We start from the raw sequence: 23,991 nt of genomic DNA, 5'->3' as shown, positions 1-23,991 counted from the left end.
TCTATGTGCCAGCTTCTTCTGAATGGCGCACCAAACTGCTTACTGAATTTCATTCTTCCCTGCAAGCAGGCCATTCCGGATACTTGAAAACTTACCTCAGATTAGCCCGCAATTTCTCTTGGCCTGGGATGCGCAAGGCGGTGAAAAGATTTGTAGCTTGTTGTGACCAATGCCAAAGACAAACTTACGAAACAATTCACCCTCCTGGTTTGCTGAATCCACTTCCGATCCCGGATAATGTGTGGCGAGACATTTCCTTGGATTTCATCGACGGATTACCGGATTCCTCTGGAAAAAATTCAATCTTGGTGGTTGTGGATAGACTTTCCAAGTATAGCCATTTTGTTGCCATCACACATCCATATTTTGCTGCATCCATCGCGGAAGTGTTCCTCTGAGAAATATTTCGCCTCCATGGCATGCCAAGATCAATCATCTCGGATCGAGACCCAATCTTCCTCAGCAACTTCTGGAAAGCTTTCTTCAAACTCCAGGGAACTAAGCTTTGCCACACATCTGCTTATCATCCCCAATCTGATGGCCAAACAGAGGTTGTCAACCGATCATTAGAACACTACCTTCGCTGCTTCGTGGCTGACAAACCGACCTCTTGGAGTGAACTGCTGCATTGGGCAGAATGGTGGTTCAATACCACACATCACTCTACAATTCGAATGACTCCATTCGAAGCTCTCTACGGCTACCCACCGCCTACGGTTTCAATGTATTTACCGGGCACAACTCCCGTGCAAGCAGTCGACTCTACTCTCCAGAAGCGAGATGCTCTCATTCGGTCCCTGAAATCCCACATGACAATTGCTCAGAACAGAATGAAACAACAGGCTGATATTCACCGTACTGAAAGAGAATTTGCCATCGGCGATTGGGTTTACTTGAAACTCCACCCATATCGTCAACAATCTCTGGTGAAGCGACCGTCCCACAAATTAGCCCCAAGATACTATAGGCCATTCAAAATCACAGAAAGAATTGGGAAAGTGGCTTACCGGCTTGATCTCCCCGCACAATCTCACATCCACCCAGTCTTTCATGTTTCCCTGTTGAAGCAACGTGTGGGTGACATCACGATATCTTCCCCTACTCTTCCACCTTTCGATCACAGTGGCGAACTGCTATGGACTCCAGAAGCTGTGCTTGACATGCAGGTTGTCAAGAAGAAGAACTCTCAGATAACTCAGTGGCTCATCAAGTGGGCTGGCTTGCCAGTTGAGGACGCCACCTGGGAGTCCGCTCAGGACATTGTCGCTCGTTTTCCTTCCTTTGGCAATTGAGGTCAACTTGCCTCTCATGGGGGGAGGAGTTAATAAGACTCACTATAGTCTCAGCCCATCTTATATTATATCCACCCAGCTGTCTCTCTAGCCGTTAGGATTAGCTAAATATCTTCAAGTCCTTTGGACAGGTGTCAATTGCTTCCAGCTGTATTGACTTGTTTCCAACGTAGTTATATTCTGTACTGAAACCCATTTTGAGGCATGAATGAAAATATGAACTTCTTTTGAATTTCCTTTGCTTTCCTTTCTGCAATTCCTTTGTTCCTATCAGACGGTGGGAAGAGAAGCAAGTTTTCAGGGCTGAACCCCGTGAAAATACTCCCCAACCAGCAGAGAAGTTTTTTGGAAATTTCCCTTTCCCGTACATGAATGGTTTCCTTCATCTGGGACATGCATTCACCATCTCCAAGCTTGAGTTTGCTGCCGCTTATCATAGGCTAAGAGGTGCCAATGTGCTCTTACCATTTTCTTTCCATTGCACCGGAATGCCCATCAAAGTTGCTGCCGATAAACTTGCAAGAGAGCTCCAACAGTTTGGCTACCCTCCAGTATTTCCCATTGATGTGAAGCAAGATAAAATTGAAGCCAAAGCAAAAGCCAAAGCTGGAGCAGAGAAAAAACATAAGGGAAAGAAGTCCAAGGCTGCAGCAAAGTCCGCCGGACAAGTCTTCCACTGGGAAATTATGCGTGATGGTTTCGGATTGTCTGACAGTGAGATATCCGAGTTCTAGGACCCGGAAAAGTGGTTGAAGTTTTTCCCACCACGTGGGGTGGAAGACCTGAAAGCTTTTGGGTTGGGATGTGATTGGAGACGTTCCTTTATTACTACTGACATGAACCCTTTCTTTGACAACTTTGTGAAATGGCAGGTTAGGAAGCTCAAATCCAAGGGTAAGATTGTGAAAGATGTCTGGTACACTATATTCTCCCCATTCGATGGGCAGCCGTGTGCAGATCATGATAGGCAAGAAGAGAAGGAGTTCAGCCACAAGAATACATTGTCATCAAAATGGAGTGTTGATGTCATAATTTGGTTCGCCAAATACTTTTGACTTTTCAACCCACTCCACGTAGGACGCGTTGAAATGTCAAAGAGTTCACGATAGGACTCTGACCTTTCAACGCACTTAAGCCTTTCGTCGAGAAAGAAAAGATAATCCTAAGACGGAAATAACCACAGCTAGTGACATGCCTCACTTTGGTACTCCAAGTCTTCAACCTTGGATCTCCACCTCTTAAGTCTTGGACGGTCACCATATGATTGATTCACCATCTTGGATGGCAAGACAAAAGCATATCATGGCCTCACTATCAGGGAAACATAATCCAAAGGAATCAAGAGCCTCAACCCCCAAGAACAAGAGTTCGACCTCTAAGCTTAAAACCCTCGACCTTTAAGGATCATGGCCACGAGCTCCAAGGCTAAAGCCTGGACTATCAACTCACTCTCAGACAAAGTCATTGCAATGGGACATAGTTAGCGGAAATCAAGGGCTAACTCTCACCTACTAGGCCAGGTGTCATGCTCTGATGATGAGTATGGTCTGTGGCATGGCCCAAGAGTGACGTGAAAGGAAGAGACCACAGAATTATGACACCTGTCACCAACTCTGTCAGATGGAGTGTCAGGAAGCGGAAATTACGGGCTGACACCCCGATTTTAGGGAAGAACCCATACTTTTCCCTTTCCACCTCAACCACTCTTCTCCTATAAATACCAATCCTTTACAAGCAGAAAGGGACGACTTCAAGTCTCTTTTCTCTCCCAAAGCTATGCCAAAATGCATAATCTATTCTCTCTCTCTTTCTCTATTGACATGTCAACTTCATTCTTATGTCAAAATGCTCAAGCATCATTCTTTCTTCTCCAATCTCCATAAATGTTCAAACACACCTATCTAACTTAGGCATCGGAGTGTGTTTGGCCGGCCTTAGGCTGGTCCTCCGATAACCTTCCATCTTTTCACATTTGCAGGTCTTTTCCATGGAGCTCCGCCAACTCGAGGAGCTGGATGCCTAGCGTTAGGTAGAGGATATTGCACGCCCAAGGCAAGACTATCAATTTCACCCAACAGGGAGCTTGGAGGCCCAACATCAGGTGAAGGAAGTCCGAGAAGAGACTGTCAGTTTTACCCAACAAGGAGCTTGGAGGCCCAGCATCAGGTGAAGGAAGTCCGAGAAGAGACTATCAGTTTCACCCAACAAGGAGCTTGGAGGCCCAGCATCAGGTGAAGGAAGTCCGAGATGAGACTATCAGTTTCACCCAACAAGGAGCTTGGAGGCCCAGCATCAGGTGAAGGAAGTCCGAGACGAGACTATCATTCACAAGAGGTAGACGACCAAGGCCACAATCATATCGAACTAATCGAAGGAAAAGATAGGCCCACTTGAAGAAAACAACCCCACCACTTTACACTTGGATTTCAACGGATCTTCCGTTGACTCGTTGATGCCGAAATTGGCACCAACATGGAGGTAGTAGCACCTTTCCCCTCAAAATTTGGATCAGTGTTGAAAGGGAGGAAGGTATTCCTAGCAGCAGCAACGTTGAGACCCGAGCCCATGTATGGACAAACAAATGCATGGGTATTACCCGATGCTAAGTATGGAGCCTTTGAGATCAACGAAACAGATGTCTTTATTCTTACACATAGAGCAGCACTTAATCTTGCCTATCAGAAGTACTCTAGGGTCCCAGAGAAACCTACTTGCTTGATCGAACTGACTGGTTATGATTTGATTGGCCTTCCATTGAAGTCACCACTTGCATTCAATCAGATCATATATGCCCTTCCTATGTTGACCATCCCAACTGACAAAGGCACTGGGATAGTCACCAGCGTACCTAGTGATGCTCCTGAAGTCCTGATGATTATATGGCTCTGCATAATTTAAAGTCAAAATCTGCTTTGAGGGAAAAATATGGTGTGAAGGAAGAATGGGTGATGCCGTTTGAGGTTATCCCAATCATCAAGGAAGGAACACTGACCGTGGGAGAATTCGTAGGAAGGAAAGTGCAGGAGGCGAAACCCTTAATAAAAAGGAAGCTGATAGAGGTGGGAGAAGGAATTATATATTATGAACCTGAGGAGCAAGTCGTGTCTCGGTCGGGTGATGAATGTGTTGTGGCACTTACAGATCAGTGGTACATCACATATGGGGAAACTGAATGGAAAAAGATGGCTGAAGAGTGCTTGTCCGGCATGAGCTTATATTCCGATGAGACTCGGCATGGATTTGAGCACACTATAGGGTGGTTGAATCAGTGGGCTTGTTCACGGTCTTTTGGACTTGGGACTCGTATCCCCTGGGATGAAGAATTCTTAGTTGAGTCACTGTCTGATTCAACTATTTACATGGCTTATTACACCATTGCTCATTTTTTACACAATGGAGATATGTATGGTGCCTGCAGGTCAGAAGTTAAACCTGAGCAAATGACTGACGACGTCTGGGATTTTGTTTTCTGTGATGGCCCATATCCCAAGTCATCTGACATCTCATCATCAATTCTTAAGAAAATGAAGAAAGAGTTTGAATATTGGTATCCTTTTGATCTACGAGTGTCAGGCAAGGATTTGATCCAAAACCATCTAGCCTTCTGCATATACAACCACACGGCTATTATGACGTCCAAAAAGTACTGGCCTCGTGGCTTCAGATGTAATGGGCACCTCTTGCTTAATGGTAAGAAGATGTCCAAGTCTACAGGGAACTTTAGGACCCTTCGCCAGGCAATTGAGGAATTTTCTGCTGATGCCACTCGGTTCTCTTTGGCTGATGCTGGAGATGGTGTGGATGATGCAAATTTTGTATGCTGCAATCTTGCGGCTCACTAAAGAGATTGCATGGATTGAACAAGTTTTGGCTTCAGACTCTTGTTTGAGAACAGGTCCCCCATCTACTTATGCTGACAGGGTCTTTGCTAATGAGATAAACATTGCTGTACACAGGACTGAGCTGAATTACCGAGATTACATGTTCCGAGAAGCCCTCAAGACTGGGTTTTATGACCTTCAAGCAGCCAGGGATGAGTACAAGTTTTCGTGCGGTGCTGGGGGCATGAACCGTGATTTGGTATGGCGTTTTGTGGATGTGCAGACGCGTCTTATTACTCCAATCTGCCCACACTATGCAGAATATGTGTGGAGGGAACTTTTGAACAAGGAAGGGTTTGTGGTAAATGCAGGATGGCCTGTTGCTGATGCTTCAGACTTAACCCTCCAGAGTGCCAATAAGTATTTGCAAGACTTCATTGTTTTAATGAGGAAGCTTTTTCACAAGCAAGTTTCAGGTTCAAATAAAGGCCATAAGGGTACTCCAGTTACATTGGTCACTGGAGAGAACAAACTAACTGGCTTGGTATATGTTAATGAGCATTTTGATGGGTGGAAGGCAGAGTGCTTGAAAATACTTCAAATTCACTTTAACAGTGACACTCGTACATTTTCTTCTGACAAGCTGATACAGGAGGCGCTACAGGAAAGTTCTATTGGTCACTCTAGAGATTTTCGAGAAACCCTGAAGTTGTGTATGCCTTTCATAAGGTCAAAGAAGGATGAAGCAATTGCAATTGGGGCTCGTCCCTTGGACTTAACGTTGCCATTTGGAGAGATTGAGGTCCTTCATGAGAACTTGGACTTGATCAAGAGGCAAATCGGTCTTCAAGAGTTGCATGTTTTGTCCTTTGCCAACCCTGATGCTCGCGCTTTAGCTGGTCCTCATGTCAAGCGGATAGATCGGAATCCTCCATTTCCTGGGAGCCCCACTGCCATCTTCTTGACTTATTAGCTGATTAATTTTGTTCATATATATCTGCAATCTCTCATTATTTTTGTACTTATTTGGTCTGTAATCCAAACTTTCGAATATTAATATATATATCTATAATGAATCTATAGAAAACCCCATTTGTGGATTTTTTTTTTTACAGTAACATACTCCTGCAAATTCCCTTTATATCACATACATACTCTGATACAGGCTCATACAGCATCTTTTTCTCTTCTTTATTTCCTTTTTCATTTCCAATGTTTTGCTAGCAACCAATTTTGATGCAATCTCCATTGTGCCTCTGTCCAATCTCTGATTAATTTTCTTCAGTTTTTTCATCCCCCAATTCCCCAATTTGTGGAACTGCGAATTTGCTGATTCAATGTTTGCTGTTTGTATTACATTATTGGGTGTATTTTCAACTTGTCTTAATAATGTATCGATCCATATTTGGTATCCTCCCATGGCGATGACATGGGGCAGGATTTCAACTTGAATTGCCTCTTATAATTGGCTGCACTACTCGGTTAATTGCGTTTCATTGCTAAAGCTTCAAAAGGGATTGTTGGGGCAATCAAATCTATGTCCTCAAACAAGCCTCTGTTTGTTTTGTTATAAACAAACTATCTGAACGTGCTGCAAACATCCCAAATATTAAGAGATTCTATGTATCCAATTTGCTAAGTGAAGCATCAAGTTCTCAGTCTTCTGTGTCTTATTTTCTGTACAGTTTGTACTTATCTGCTGATGTGTTATAAGCTATATATATGTGTGTGCGCGCGCGCACGCTTTCAAATTGCATGTGGTTTTATTGGTACATTAGTGGCTGCACATTTTGTTATGAAATTTCCTGCAATGGATTCTTAAGGAGCACCCTAGCAGTTGCTTGGAGATATGCCTAGTCAATAAGTCAAAAAAGTCTTTCTTTCTCAACACCAGAACTTGAATAAAATGGTGTACAGTAAAAATCCATAATATGCAAATCAGCATTTGATTGAAACTTGAAAGATTCCAAGTACACACAAAAATTTCCATAAGACTAGAAGTTTAAGGTTTGGAAAACAGAAGCTGGGACATAAACATGGTACAACACTACAACAAGCTCCAAGACAAGTTCATTCCATCAAGACCCGTTCTAATTGCCCAAAAAAAAAAATTTCACAACCTGTTCTAACTGCAGGTGCAACGGTTGTGTCCTATTTGGCCACATCATCTGCAGTGTATTGGCCTCCTTCTGGCCATGAGCTGACACTCATGAGTGTTGTTCTGACTGCAGGTATGAACAGCACATACTCATTTGTGAAATTGACCCGAAAAACATGCTAACATGCCAATTCTACCACAACTGCAGCGTTTGTTAAGCACATCCTCTGGAAGACCCCAGGATGATGGGCTAAAGTAGAATGAATGTCCCTATAATGTATTCTGCAGGGTTCCTGCAATTGAAATTGAGAAGGTAAAAAGATGTGAAGTGTGAGAATTTGGTAGCAGAAGTTTTCAGAGGGGATATATAGGTAGACAGAATGGCGAGTACAGCCTGTAAGTTATTTGTTCAAGTATAAAATCATATTATCCTAGATGTGCTTATAATATGTTTGACCACTTACTATGCAACTTCTAGCTACGTGTAGAATTTTATGAAACAATGGCAATGATCAAAGATACCCAAAAGGTGGATGGAATACTGATAATAGATACAAGAACATCTTACTGATGAGAGATAAAAGCTTATCCAAGTGACAACAATAAAGGCTTGAGTTATAGGAATGTGGACCACTGCGACTATGAAGTCAAATTATACTCATAAAGACATAAAGTATGTGAATTGAGTATTTGTCAGGAAAATTATTCATGAAAATTTACTTGTGTGAGTACCACTAGAGAGCCAAGAGAAATGCACACACAGACACAAATCCTAACTGCCATAGTTAATGGAATGGGGAATAAAGAATGATTCAAAATTGATAATGCAATTATTTTACTTTCATATCCAAAATCCAAATAATAGACGCTTGTTAGCCATTTTTACATCAATATCCCATTGTTCAATGCTCGTCTCAATCTACATCTTTGACAATTTAAAGAAACATAAACCTTATATAAGGTTATTTTATCAATTTTCAATCTGCGCGGTGCCAGCTTGATTTTACATCAGCAAAAGATCTGGTCTCTTGCATCAAGTAAACACTTACTAAATATGAAAGCAATACCAAAACAGAAGAAAATGTCAATACAGCTTTATCCCAACATTATCTGAGATTTTCTAATACTTTCTACACTTGGAAACAGCTCCTCTTCATTTAGTTTTGAAGCTCCAGTCTTTAACTCTTAATGGATAATCATGTCCACTATAAGCTACAACTAATGATCCTACATGTGCATATAGAATAGGATGATAAATAAAAACTAAAAGTTTCTAATTACCTCCCGAGAGTAGTCGCTTTCTGTTTCGCCATTGAGATAGAGGAACATATCTTCAATGGCATATACAGTTGTTCCCATTCTTGGGTTTCGGTAGCACTGCAAAAACACAAATCAAGCTATAAATTGGAAGTCATTATGAGAATCAAGCTCCACTACTTGCAGAAAGTTTTCGATATCATTATATATTTGAATTGCTGAGAACATGGTTTTTCAGACCTGGTTCTTGATTTCTGTATTTTGTTGTTTGGGAGCAGTCTTGGCTGATTTCCCTACCTTGTTTTCTTTGTATGGCACAGGGTTCAGGTTTTATGTCTTCCCGTTGCGTATTTATTTCTAATAAATGGAACCAGGCGTGGGGCTGAAAAAAAAAAAAAAGACATGTACCATTAAAATAGTAAAGTGTAAAGAAAATCACAACTGTTGTAGTATATATGAAACATGTTGTATTGTTCATTGTATAAAATGTCTATGTCATGTATAAGATAAGTATTTGAGTGAATAGCATAGGTATAGTGACTTGTGAGTCAAGCTTTATGCCAATGGGGAACAAGTGTGGCAATCATCATCACAAACCACAATGTGGAGCTGCAAATGGAGATGCCACAATGGAAGGCTACAAATGAAGATGCCATCAAGTTGTATCATTATTTACTTCAAATGTATCCCTATAAATACCTCCTATTGAATGAAATGAAACACACACTTGAATCTCTATTCCCTCTCTCTCTCTGTCAATTTTGCTTGTCCTTAAACACGTTATCAGCACGAAATTGCTCTAGAATTAGAATCGAAATTGAAAAGAGTAGAGGAGTTCAAAATCTGATCGAAGCCATTTTTCCAAACCAACAAAAAACCTCCAAACCCTAGCTCATATCAAAGCCCTTGATCCAAGAAGCCCAGAACCGGTTTTAGAACCTCCAGAACCGGCCGGAAACCGCCTGAACCGGCCACCGGAAAAATTGAACCGCTGCCGGACCGCTGTCGAGTCCTGCCGAAGTGCTGCCGAGCAGCTGCCGAGACCTGCCGAGTCCTGCCGAGCCCCTGCCGAGCAGCTGCCGAGACCTGCCGAAGTGCTGCCGAGCCCCTGCCGAGACCTGCCGAGACCCCTACGCAGCACTTGCCGAGTCCTGCCGAAGCCCCTGCGCAGCAGCTGCCGAGCACCTGCCGAGGACCTGCGCAGCAGCTGCCGAGCACCCGCCGAGGACCTGCGCAGCAGCTGCCGAGCCATCTGCCGAGCAGCTGTCGACAGATCTGTCGAGTAACTTTCCGGCAACTCTCCGGCCACTTTCCGGCCACTTCTCCGGCAACTTTTCCGGCCACTCTCGGACACTTTTCCGGCGACTTTTCGACAACTTTTCCGGCGACTTTTCTACGACTTTTCCGGCCATTTTCCGGTGACTTTTCCGGCAACTTTTGGGCAACTTTTTCGGTCATTTCCGACAACACTATTTCAAGGTATTCTTTACTAAAAGTTCCCGCTTTTGAGTTTTTATTTATTTTTCTCCTCCTTTTTCTTTTTGGGAACTTACAATTAAAAAGCGGAATTATAGAAATTCACGCTAAACGAACTAAGAGCGTTCGTAGTCAATGAACTAAGAGTGTTCATAATATTCGGACTAAGAGCGTCCGCAAGCATCGACTTATGACCCTATTAAACATCATTGTTTCGGTCTAATCCAAATATTCTTGGAAATTGATTTCTTGGTAGCATAGCTCGGAAATCTTATTGTTTTAGTTTTTCGTGGAAGTTTTAAACTCCGAAACTAATACATCTTTTTCTTCTTATATTTCAAGGATGTCGAATGAACCTAGACTCGAATTTCAAATCCTTGACTCAACTGGTTCGGATTACCATAGTTAGAAAACTGACGTTGAGAACCATCTCACATCAAAAGGGATATTGCCCATAATCCAGGCACCAAACGCGGGCCTTGTGTTCCAACGAACACCCATAAAGCATGCACAAGCAATTATCTTGATGCGACGCCATATGGACAGAGCACTCAGATTAGAGTATATGTCCATCAAAGATGCAAGGGACCTATGGGTAGCGCTAGAAGAACGCTTTGATAATATCCAAGATTCCCTCCTCCCTGACTTGAAGGTTCAATGGAACAATATACGCTTCTCCGACTTCAAGTCTGTTGCTGAATACAATTCAGAAGCTCTTCGGCTAAAAGCCATGCTGAAGTTCTGTGGAAAACCTCTCACAGAAGAAGAGCTAATTGAGAAGACTCTCTCCACCTTCCCCGTCGCAGCAATTATACTATCAAAGCAATATCGCACTGAATTTAATGCTGGACGACTTACGAAGTTCAATGAGCTTATCAATATTTTGTCGGTGTCTGAGAAGCACGACAATATCCTTGTGAAGAATTATAATTCAAGGCCCGTAGGAACCAAAAGCGTTCATGAGGCAAATTATAATGCACCCAAGAAAGGGCGCAAGGAGCGGTACCCTACTAATAAGGGGCATGTATACCCTAATAACAGGGGACATGACGGACGAATGGGTCCATACAACCGCCCCAATAAGGAAGGAAACCGCAACTTTGGAGCGGGCACACGTGGTGGCAATTCCACACGTGGGAAAAGAGAATATAACAACACCATGGGCCGTAACACTGTGGGCCGTGGAGGTCGCATAATACGCCGTGGTAGTAGCAGCAACAACCCGCCTAGGGAATATCCACAACGTGCACCTCAAATAAAGAAAGTCAACCACAATGACGTGTGTCATAGGTGTGGATCAATCGAGCATTGGTTTAAGCAATGTCAAGCAAGTACTCAACTAGCTGCACGCTACAAGGAGTACAGGGAAATGAGGGAGCAAGAAGCTCACCTTGCTGAAGAAGAAGATGGTGAAGATGTTATTCTCACCATAAAAGACTTCAAAGCTGAAAATGAAAAGCACGAGGATGCCGCAGACTTTGATTAAAATAGTCTTTTCTATTTTCCAATAAAACGGCAAATGTGCCTTAGTCAAATAACAATTGAATTGACTCTTTCTCATGTGGCGTACCCAATGAAGTATGATGTCTAGGCAAGTAATTGAGATCGGGGTATTTAAGCGAGCCTCGCTCCACCAACATCTCTCTACTTACCTGGTCATATTTTATTGGAATTACCAAACGGATTGAGCAATTACAATTTGTATAAAGTTTAATTTTATATTGGAATAAACTTTGGAAACTTTGATGTAATCATTGACTATTTTCCCTATTAATAAAGTATCGCATTATCAATGTCATTGACATGTGTTAATATTCCGAACTTTATTTTTTCAGTATGTCTTCGGGAGAATTGGAATGCCTTCTTGATAGTGGCACCACACATACTATATTACGACATAGGCAATTATTCTTATGGATGACGCCTAGTCAATCTTCAGTGACCACGATGGCAGGACCATCTCAATTGATTCATGGTCGTGGACCAGCTCAATTTCTATTGCCGAATGGCACAAATATTAATGTCGCCGAAGCTTTATATGCTCCAAGGGCTGGAAGAACCCTATTAAGTTTTAAAGATATAAGAGCCAATGATTTTCATGTGAAAACACATTGTGAGAATGGACAAGAGTTCCTTTACATCACCTCTAATAACTACGGAAATACACGAGTATTAGAGAAACTCATGTGTCGCTCTAGTGGATTGTACGCAACCACTATTAGAGTCATTGAATCCAACCATGTCATGAATGAAAATTTATGGGATTCCGACACATACAAACTTTGGCACGACCGTTTGGGACACCCAGGTCGAGATATGATGCTCCGTATATTAAAAACTTCACACGGACATCCATTCTTTAAAACAAAAGGAAGTACGAACCAAAGAAAGGTTCAAAGAATTACTTCTGAAGCATATCATTCGTTTTGCAAAGCTTGCTCTTTAGCAAAAGTAGGATCGAGACCATCCTATGCAAAAGACATTAAAGAAAATATACCATTCTTGCAAAGAATACAAGGTGATATCTGTGGACCTATACATCCAACTTGCGGACCATTTAGATATTTTATGGTGTTGGTTGATGCATCGACACGTTGGTCACATGTCATGCTCTTATCCACAAGAAATGCTGCATTTGCTAAACTCCTAGCACAAATCATTAAGTTAAGGGCTCACCACCCTGATCATCCTATTAAGTCAATTCGTCTTGACAATGCTGGGGAATTTACATCAAAAACTTTTGATGATTATTGCATGTCCATTGGGATCGAGGTTGAACATCCTGTCCCTCATGTACATACCCAAAATGGTCTCGCAGAAGCTGCCATTAAAAGACTTCAAATGATTGCTAGGGCATTGGTTATGCGCACCAATCTCCCTATTTCTGCTTGGGGCTATGCAATATTACACGCAGCTGTGCTTATTCGTCTAAGGCCCACTGCCACCCAACCTTTTTCTGCGTCCCAGATGGTAACTGGGTATGAGCCTAATATCTCACATTTACGCATATTTGGGTGTGCAGTCTATGTGCCAATTGCGCCACCACAGCGCACTAAAATGGGTCCTCAAAGACGATTAGGCCTTTATGTTGGCTATGACTCTCCAACCATAATCCGCTACATAGAACCCTTGACAGGTGATCTATTTACCGCTAGATTTGCGGATTGTCACTTTGATGAGACAGTCTTCCCGCCTTTAGGGGGAGACATGAACACTAATATTCATCAAAAAGGACAGGAATTGTCGTGGTTTGTCCCCACTTTGTCCCATCTTGATCCCCGAACCGCACAATCTGAAAAAGAAGTGCAGAGAATTCTCGATCTTCAGAACGTAGCAGAATCGATGCCTGATGCGTTTTCTGATATCGCTAAAGTGACGAGATCACACATACCTGCTGCAAATATACCTGCAAGGATTGATGTCCCTAAAAGACATAATGCCATCTCAAAAATACATGAGAATGGCGTCAACGTTCCCTCTATGGGTGACACATTGGCTAGGCCCATGGCTCCTGCCAGGAAGCGCGGGAGACCTATAGGTTCGATGGATTCTCGCCCAAGAAAGAAAGCGAGTTTGGCACAAAATAATCCATTAGTCATAGATATGAATAATCCATCTCACGAGAATACTCCGGATTATGGTTATGTCCAAGAGACATCATTGGGGGACGCTCCAATGTCAGAACCAACTCCAGAGAATAGAGAAATCTCCATAAATTACAATAGTGTACATGAGATGATGGATAGAAATTCTATGGCAATTGATGATGCGTTTGCATATCATGTTGCAAAAGGAATCATAGAATATGATGATATCGAGCCTCGCTCTGTTGAAGAATGTCAACGAAGAGCGGATTGGCCTAAATGGAAAAATGCGATCCAGACTGAATTGGATTCACTAACAAAGAGACAGGTATTTGGGTCTATAATGCTGACACCACCAAATATAAAGCCTGTTGGCCATAAATGGGTCTTTGTTAGAAAGCGTAATGAGAAAAATGAGGTGATGAGATATAAAGCCCGCCTTGTGGCACAAGGTTTCTCACAACGCCCTGGAATCGACTACGAGGAGACATACTCTCCCGTAATGGACGTTATAACGTTCTGCTACCTTGTCAGTTTGGTAGTTTCCGAAAAACTTGACATGCAGCTTATGGATGTGGTTACAGCATATCTCTATGGGGATCTAGATTCAAAGATATATATGAAGGTTCCTGATGGACTTCAATTACCAAAATCAAGTGGTTCTAAACCACGGAGCGCGTTTTCAATAAAATTAAGACGCTCACTATATGGATTGAAACAATCCGGACGGATGTGGTATAACCGTCTAAGTGACTACTTGATTGGAAAGGGATATGTTAACAATGAAATATGCCCTTGCGTGTTCATTAAAAGAACAAGTTTCGGATTTGCAATTGTAGCAGTTTATGTCGATGACATGAACCTAATTGGAACTCTAGATGAGTTAAAAGAAACTGCTAAATATTTGGAATCCGAGTTTAAGATGAAAGATCTTGGGAAAACACGGTTTTGCCTCGGAATAGAACTCGAGCACCGTAGTGATGGGATTATGATCCATCAGTCAGCATATACTCAAAAATTACTAAGGCGCTTTAATGAAGATAAAGCAAAGCCTGTAAGTACTCCCATGATCGGCCGAAGTCTTGAGCCCACAAAAGATCCGTTTCGTCCAAGGGATGAGGACGAAGAATTATTAGAGGCTGAAGTACCCTATCTAAGTGCGATAGGCGCATTATTGTATTTAGCTCAATGCACAAGACCGGATATCTCATTCGCAGTGAACTTGTTAGCTCGACATAGTTCTGCGCCAACAAGCCGCCATTGGATTGGCATAAAGACAATCTTTCGATACTTAAAGGGTACGATTGATATGGGCTTGTTTTATCCCTACAAAGAGAAAAGAAAAGACGGAAGCATGAGATCAGACCCCATGAGGCAAAAAGCCACCTTCCGTAATGTAGACGCCGGCGACACCATCAATGGTGACCGACGTTCTCCTCCTCCCCTCCATCAAAATAAAAATAATGTTTTGATGGGATTTGCTAATGCGGGGTATCTCTCTGACCCCCATAAAGGTCGCTCCCAAACAGGTTATGTCTTTACCATGGGAAGCACGGCGATATCTTGGAGATCTACAAAACAGACCCTTGTCGCTACTTCCTCAAATCATGCAGAGATTATTGCTCTACATGAAGCTGTGCGTGAATGCATATGGCTAAGGTCTATAAATAGACACATTCGAGGAACTTGTGGTTTGAAGTTTACCACAGATAAACCTACATGCATTTATGAAGATAATGCAGCTTGTATTGAGCAAATGAAATTAGGTTTCATCAAGGGTGACAATACTAAACATATATCACCGAAATTCTTCTACAATCAGCAACAGCAAACACTTCTAAACATTGAAGTAAATCAAATCCGATCAGAGGATAATGTAGCGGACTTATTTACTAAGTCGCTACCAAAAAGCCCTTTCGAGAAGCATGTGAAGAGCATCGGATTAAGAAGGTTATCCGAACTCCCATGATCTTCAGGGGGAGAATAAATCAGGGGGAGTATCTAGAAACATACTCCACACTTAATGCGCGTTGCACTCTTTTTCTCCTTCGACCAAGGTTGTTTTTTCCCACAGGGTTTTATTACTTGGCAAGGTTTTTAACGAGGCAATTTCGAAGCGCACGGCTTAGACAAATACTATCGACATGAAATATCCAAGGGGGAGTGTTGTAGTATATATGAAACATGTTGTATTGTTCATTGTATAAAATGTCTATGTCATGTATAAGATAAGTATTTGAGTGAATAGCATAGGTATAGTGACTTGTGAGTCAAGCTTTATGCCAATGGGGAACAAGTGTGGCAATCATCATCACAAACCACAATGTGGAGCTGCAAATGGAGATGCCACAATGGAAGGCTACAAATGAAGATGCCATCAAGTTGTATCATTATTTACTTCAAATGTATCCCTATAAATACCTCCTATTGAATGAAATGAAACACACACTTGAATCTCTATTCCCTCTCTCTCTCTGTCAATTTTGCTTGTCCTTAAACAACAACATATTAGAATCAACTATATGAGATTTTTTGGGAGCTTAAGCAGAATATCATGTTCCTTGTTTGATGGTTCCAAAATTATAAAAACCTGAACTTTTGAAAGCAGTTTCAAGTTCTTTGGAAGGAGCAGGGCCACAAGAAGTTTGGCATAAATTCTACATGATCTTACTAAATGATAGAATCTACTTTTGCTTGCAGTCGTAATGAATCTAAAAGAAAGGTACCTTAACAACAGTGCGCAAGTTCAAACTAACTGAGATTGATACAACATACTCTTCCATTTCTTCCTCTTACCAAAACCATGATGTATTGTTTCAGACCCAAGTAGCCATTATGCAATTATGGGTTTCCAAATTGGCTTATTTGCATTCTTTGATGATTCCAGCTTCATCTGGACAAAGATAAACTGTATTCAATAAGTGAAAGCAACACAATGCCAAATATTTTGAACATCCACATTCTCATTCAGCTGAGAAACCATTTGGTATCGTTTCAACTTTCAAGAACATCAATTTCTATGCATGCACAATAATACACTTATCAAAACGAGCCAAATTTGGACAAAGATAAACTGTATTTTCTGCCAAAAAGGTAATGTATTCAGTATTTGACAAACACACAATGTCAGACATTCTAAAAATTCACATTCCTTTTCAGCCTATCCATATCGGAGAAACCGTTCTAAAACTCAAGACCTTTTCTGACTGCAGGTGCAACGGTTGTGTCCTGTTTGGGTACATCGTCTGCAGTGTACTGGCCATGAGCCAACGATCATGAGAGCAGTTCGCATTGTAGGTCCGAATGTTATGTCCCGTTTGGCCACAACAACCACAGTGCACGGGCCTCCTGACCACGGGTCCACGCTCATGAATGCGTGGTTGTCCAATGGAAAGAATGGGGACATGCACGTTAGCATGTTGGAGTCTTAGCCTGTGTGGCTGGGCAGAAGGTTGCCTCTCTAGGTATGGAAGCTATAAATCAAGAAGAGTAATAAATCAAGTATGAATCTTGACCAGATAATCCAATAATAAGAAAGCTACAATTACAAATCATCATCTCAATCAAATCATAATCATACAAATGTGAAATTCGTAACTTTTAGAATATAAAGAAGAAGACAGAACCAACTAGTTGAGCATAACTTAACATTATAACATATGCATTAGTAACTTGTTGTATCAAAGTCCAAATGAAACAAAATCAGGCAGAAATTAAACTATCATAAGGTAAGGAAAAACAAATATAGATTCTAGAAATGTACACATTGACAATCATGATCAGATCTCATCTGTAAAGAAGCATACATTCAACTATCATAATTGCATGAAGAACTAAAACTAAGTTCCTCAGCTTTCAAAGTGAGATTGTAAGAGAAAATCTGAGAGTGGAAAAGAGTCTCAATGACTGAAGTAGACTGAAGAGAGAGAAAAGAGCTAATAGTCTGAGGAGAGACTGGGAGAGGGGAAAATAAAGGAATGAAATGAAAGAGCCGGCCTTTAACATCAATGGACAATTATGTCCACTATAAGGTGCAATCGATATATGTTGATTGATAACTTTTGGTAATTTTTTCCAACATGTGTAACTAAAATCGATATAAATGAGAAAAGTTTTCAAACACGACCAATTTTTTCTTCTAGCATCGTAACAAGCTTCTACCTTCCTCACCAGCTATGATGTCAAGTTGACAACCTAAGCATCACTATGATTAAGTGAACTAGATGCACAACCCTTTATAGGATTCTATCTAAAGTTGACAATAATGTTACTAAACTCAATTTCATGATTTGCTAAAGTTTAGATGTTGCTGACAGTTTTATGGCTGCAAGATCTACCCTTGCTTGCAGTCTATAATCTAACATTGAAACTGATTTTACTTGTTCTCGAGTAGATCAAATCTTCCCATCATGGTTCTTAAGCACCTAGCTATTTTAGCTACTTCATAGTATTTAATTACATAAAGCAATCCATACACAGTCGCAGCTAGGTTAAAACATTATAGTGTCCCAAGTTCCAGACTTGACCTCTCAAGCAGATACATGTATAATTAAGAAACAACAAAATCAAAACTTGAACCCAATTTAACACACTGCAACACTCTAATCTAATCAGCGATCCATGTATAGCATTCAGTGCAGTCTATGTCAAAACCAGAGCTAGCATTCAAACTTGAAACGCTGAAAAAAACAAAACACTGATCATATAATTCTGGGCTAACAGCTACAGTACCTCCACTGATCACAATTTCTTTGGGGCAATTTCTGGAACACAATCCCTGCATTGTGAACAGAGCCAGTATAAAGGGTACCACGTGGCGCCATTATGCTTGATCAACAGCAGAGCAGTTACATGCAAGAAGCAAAGATGGCAAATTTGATGCTTCCTGGGGATTGTGCCTTTTGGGTTTTTTGCATTTGATTTCTGGGTGCTTTGTTTGGAAGGTTCTTCAAGCTTAATGGGATTGGTGACAAAGAGAGTAAAATGGAGTTGAGGTGGATTTTGGGTGGGAATAAAGAGAGAGAGAGAGAGAGAGAGAGAGAGAGAAAGAGAGAGAGAGAGAGAGAAGATGAGGTTTTGGGTTTGGAGAACAGGGGTGCTGCATTCAGCTGTTCTTGGCCACAAGAATGGTAATGGGAAAAACCAGCCGTTTCTGATTTGAACGGGGGTAGGTGACTTCAAACCACATCGTTTTGTGCTGCCTTTTGGGTTTTTTTTTTTTTTTTCTCTCCCAAAACATTCTTTTTTATTTTATTTAGTTTGAAATGTTCTGTTGACGACCAAAACAAAAGTGCAAAATGATAAATAAAAGCCAATAAATATGTGGGAGGTCTAACATCTGACTATCGCAGTCATTTGTTTTTTTATCTACCAGTTATTTTATGAAAAGAAAGTAGCAGTTTTAAAAGATCGAGTGTCCTAGATAGGGCTGCCACTTGGTTTGGTAATTACCAAACCGACCGAATACCAACCGATGTTTTAGGTTTGGTAAACCGACTTTTTGGTAACCGAGACTGATAAAACCGAAATCGAAAATTACCGAAAAAGTTGGTTTGGTTTTGGTAAATACCGAATCTACCGATTATCTAAATATTAGATTTATATACTACAGTTTTCAATACACATACATGTATATTAAGAAATAAACATAAAAACTTTTATAATAGTATGAATATTACTACATATACTACATTAATAGTACATGTATTTTAAGTAACTTAGTCAAAGATGGTTAAATAACCTAGTTTTAGTGAAAATTGCTAAAACTTGATGTCATATATACAAAAGAAAGCTATAATTAGTATATGAATACAACGTTTATGACTATAAAATTCAAAAACCTAGTTTTGTTCATTCTAATTTATATTATAAATAATTAGTTGTTCTAAAGTTGGTAATACCGAAAACCGAAATACCGAATTTGGTAGATATAATTAAGAACCGAAAATTTTGGTTGGTAATTGGTACGTCAGTTTTGAAACCGAAAGCTTTGGTTTTGAAGTTGGTAATACCTATAACCGATTCAAACCGACCGAGTGACAGCCCTAGTCCTAGATCACAAGTGCTACTACAAAACCTATTTAGGCTTTGTAAGCAGCACCAAGCGACACTCCTTGCATGCCCCATTTCGATTGGGCGATCGATAGATGTTGTTGGAGTTATGTGGCTACATGCACATTAATAACGAGGGTAATTTTTCTAGAAAAGTCTTTACCTACTCCACTTTCAGGCTAGGTAGCTCATTAGCATATGAACTTCTGTGCGTGCGCGCGTTATTGATGATTCCAAGCGGGTTAGTGGGATTCCTAAGTTACTTGATTTACCTTACAACTTCCTTGTTCAAAATTTTAAATATATTTAGCGATGATCGATATCTTAGATTAATGGGGTGTAGTACTTAAAAAAAAAAAAAAAAATCTTAATAGACGACTAGTGATTATAATATAACTAAAGAAATGATTTGTAGTTCTATATGTAGACTATACATATAATTTTAGGAAATCGAGATGATGAAATCTATCATGAATTCAGATAAACAAATGATTTGAATGAATGATGATTGAAGAGTTATCGATATATATCATCGTACCTCTGGTAAATCATGGATTTGATAAGTTGTGAAGACACCTCGTTTCCCTCTTCAGTGATAGCATGATCTTTCTCTTCATCTTTGTTGTCAAACATGTCGAAAGCTATTATACTCTTTGTGATTCACAAACCTGAAAAGTAAACAATAAGTCGAAGATGACCAAAGATTTGTGCACATCTAATTGTGAATGTTTGGATTTCGATTTATAGGCCGATTGGGAGGATTCTTAAGAGAGTAAACTAGGTGAATATGGAATGGTTTCTTATCTTTTTCATGTGGGATTGTGAAAACAATGGGTTTTAATACATAATATATCAAACCAATATCCGGTTTTGTGCATATCAAGTTGTCCGACGTCACTAGGTTTTGATTTATAAGCCAATGGGATTGATCTAAAAAAAAGCAAATTTGGTACAGAAAGGTCTCTTGTCCTTTTTATGTTGGATTGTGAAAACAATGGGCTTTAATAGTCAAACCAGTATGGTCTTTGGTTTTCACAAAATTTTATGTATTTCTTGCATATCTATACGTTACTTTGGTATTGGTTTCCTATTGAGTGATTTTGAAATTCGTCATTGACTAACATGATTTATTAAGAAAACATAACTTAATAAGAAAACGTATCGAAATTGGCGAACTAGAGTTTACACATCTTATGATTTTTGAAGAGCGTTCGCTACAATTACTGAAATAAAATGCTACCTTAGGCCTCATCATTTGGCCCGCGGATCAAATGGGCCGATGGAGCCCTGCAAGCCCGATGGGTAAAAGCCCGATCCGGCTAGCATAAAAGCCCACAAAAGGCCCGGTCCGGTGGGTAGAGGGCCGAGATTGGTTTAGAGATTTAAAGCCCAGCTTGGCCCGCCAAAAGCAGGTAAAAGCCCGCCAAGCCCGACACGTAAACCCACAAATTAAATATTATACTATGTGTAATTAATTATATATATAGGGTGGTCACACACCCATTTTCTCTATTCACACATCCCCTCTATTTTTCTATTACTTTAATTCAATTTATTTTTACAAATTACCCTAATTACCCTCCCTTGCAATTCTTATTATTATTATTTTTCTTCTATTTTGCAAGTCAATCATCGCCAAATTCTAAACCCTTATTTTCCCCCAGACGAGGATTTCAAAGCCCTTATTTTGCAAGTCATTTTGTGTTCAAGTTTTGCCTTAGTTTCCAAACTCCAAACCGCATGAAATTTTAGCATGCTCTACCTTAATGTGTTTAACTTGATTCTGAAAAATTTCAAGTTCATCGCTACACAAATGAATTTTTAGTGAATCTCCAAAGCTGAACTGTTCCTGCCTTAAGGTTCACTACAGCAAAATCAGTCTTTTACGGCGCACATTTGACGTGCACCGTAAAAGATTGTCATTTACGGCACACATCTCAAGTGTGCCGTCAGAATGTGTTTATTTGGATCATTCATGGCATGCATCTTATGTGTACCATAAGTTTAGTTATCTATTAACAGCGTGCACAAATATGTGTGCCGTAAATGAATTATTTGACTAAATTTTTTTTTGTTTCAATTTTTTTTTCATAGAAGTATATTACATTTTTTTTATTAAAAAAAAAAACCCTCATCTGATTTCAACCACCCTTTCTTTACGTTACGTTATGATTTCAATCACTTCTTCTTCAAATTTGAGCTGCCTCTCTTCCTTGCTCCCTCTCTAAATCTGAATCATTCTCTCACTTCCTCTTCACTGTTCGCCTGAAAAGCTTTAAAGCTCACTTCGTCTTCGCCTGCAAAGATTTCAAGCTCACTTCGTCTGGCGCCAAAACCACATCTACTTCCCGCTCAAGTTCTCAAGGTTTGAGAGCTCAGTAATGGGAACCTTGAGCTCAGGACCAGTCTTTCTCTCGTTATTACTCTCTTGGTAATTTCATTGAACACCTTCTCTGCATTTTCGATTTCCTGCTTTAAATTCTCAGTAGCTCCTCTCCTGCATTTTGTTGATTCACCTTTTCGTTTCAGCTCGTTTTGAATTTCTTGTTGATTCTGCGGTTCGATTAGTGTTTGATTATGTGGAATGATTGGTAGAACTAAGTGAGGGCCAAGTTATCGTTTCAAGTTTTGGTTTTCAGTTTCTGTTATGTAGTTTTGCTTTTCGGTTCGATTAGTGTTTGATTGTGTCGAAATTTAAACTGAAAATTCATTGTCAAGTTGAAGTTGTTTTTGAGTGTGATGAAATTCATGTATTAGGAGTAGTTAGTTCACCAATGGGAAGTAGTTAGTTCAAGTTGAAGTTGTTTTTGAGAGTTTCAGCATTTCTGGGTTCATAAAGAAACAACTCCTGTTGTGATTTACATATAATTTCATAGCAATAATTTGAATATTTTTCAATTTAGCTCTTGAACATTGCATTATATTGACAGCATGTTATATGTTTTTAATCCGAAATCAAAATGTGTATAGGTCATTGAATCTCTGAGTTTGTGTTGGTTGTTTTTAATTCTTATAAGATTGGGTTACTAGGTTTTTGCAGGTGAAGTATTCGCAAGAGCCGGACAACAATACCAAGTGTAAGTAATTTGTAGTTTAACCAATGTGTTTTGTTTTGTAGGCCTATTAGTATGAGTTTGAGTTTTTTTTAGTGTTCATGAAAATCTAATGGTTTTATTGTTTTGCAATGATGAATCAGCCTGCAAAGCCAGATGCAGCGATCTCCGGGTTCATTTTAAGGTACACAGAATTTGATATAGTAAATAAATTGACTCCTATTTAGTGTTTATTGTTATGGTGATGGAATTGGGCTTTTTAGTTGTGACTTGCTTGCACTTTGATGCCATTGTCTAGATTGTTAGGTTGGTGGTGCTTTTAGCTCTAGTTTTCGTATTGTTCTTATCGTGAATAGTTGTTACCAATAGGAAGTTCTTAGGCTGCAGTTTTGTTAAATGATTTTAAATGATGAATTCTATTTCACTACATGTTTGGATAGTCTGTGATATTAGTAGATGCAATACATTTGGAATGGATTACAAATAACAATGTACAATTTTGTTTTCTTCTTCCTCTGACTCAAATCTAATACATATGATTTGTAATAGAGTTAAGATGGCTCCCTGTGAAGTATTTGATATGAATACAATGTGGAATTGGCTCCCTGTTGAAGTATTTGATATAGATTATTTTTTATTTCGAATTGCAGAACATTGCAGGCATACATTTGGATCTTGATATTCCGAAATACTTCAATCTTTCTTTCTAAAAGGTAATCAATTTTGTTCAGGACTCTAGTAGTTTGTTTTTCTGATACACTTAATCTTGATAAAGAGGTGGTTCTGAGAACTTAGTGGAGTTAGAATTAAAATGCTTCCTTCATCTGATTGGGGTGTATAGAATTGTAGCTTAATTGGTAGTCGTTTGTAACAATGCTTAAATGGATTTACAGTATGTCTTACCTGCTATGCTGTTAGACCAAATCGAAACTCTTGTTATGAATGACCTTATGTAATCATTATGATTTGCACAGTTACAATGTAATACCCCGAAAAATCCAAATTAAATTATGTGGATTTTTAGAAATGATTTCACGATAGTGGGAGCGAGTACGAGGCTCGGAGGAATTGTGGAATTAGTTCGAACGATTAATTTTCGAAAAACGAACGTTATTTAGGGGGTCTCAAAAAGTGACTTTTTATACATTGGGAATTTGGGAAAACTTCCTTCATGAAAGTTGTAGAGGACATTAAACCGAGTGCGTGCATATGTGGTACGTAAAAATCGGAGTTCGTATGCGAAAGTTATAAGCAAAATATGAAAGTTACTGTTTATGGTAGATTGGTATAAATTTGAAATGTTACTGTAGCAGGTAACTTTTCTTTCTTTTCTCTCTCCTTCCCCCGTGCTCTCTCAGT

General features: G+C 40.0%; 1 long non-coding RNA gene and 1 pseudogene across 2 annotated transcripts; one reads left to right on the top strand and one right to left on the bottom strand.

The window, feature by feature from the left end:
• Positions 1-674: 674 nt before the first annotated feature.
• On the top strand, positions 675-6,185 carry LOC133716670 (leucine--tRNA ligase, cytoplasmic-like; annotated as a pseudogene).
• A 916-nt stretch (positions 6,186-7,101) lies between these two features.
• On the bottom strand, positions 7,102-18,718 carry LOC133713813 (uncharacterized). 2 transcript variants are annotated; one of them, XR_009848256.1, is made up of 6 exons: positions 18,260-18,718; positions 16,726-17,001; positions 16,255-16,421; positions 8,709-8,850; positions 8,493-8,588; positions 7,102-7,504 (listed from the first exon to the last, which is right to left on the bottom strand). It is a non-coding gene; the product is annotated as an uncharacterized LOC133713813 (long non-coding RNA). The 2 variants fall into 2 exon arrangements; XR_009848257.1 differs by having other exon boundaries at positions 7,103-7,504; positions 16,325-16,421; positions 18,260-18,717.
• Between the last annotated feature and the right edge of the window lie 5,273 nt (positions 18,719-23,991).

The sequence above is a fragment of the Rosa rugosa genome, chromosome 6, assembly GCF_958449725.1.
Source record: "Rosa rugosa chromosome 6, drRosRugo1.1, whole genome shotgun sequence".
Taxonomy (NCBI): domain Eukaryota; kingdom Viridiplantae; phylum Streptophyta; class Magnoliopsida; order Rosales; family Rosaceae; genus Rosa; species Rosa rugosa.
This window is presented reverse-complemented; position numbering and strand designations above follow the sequence as displayed.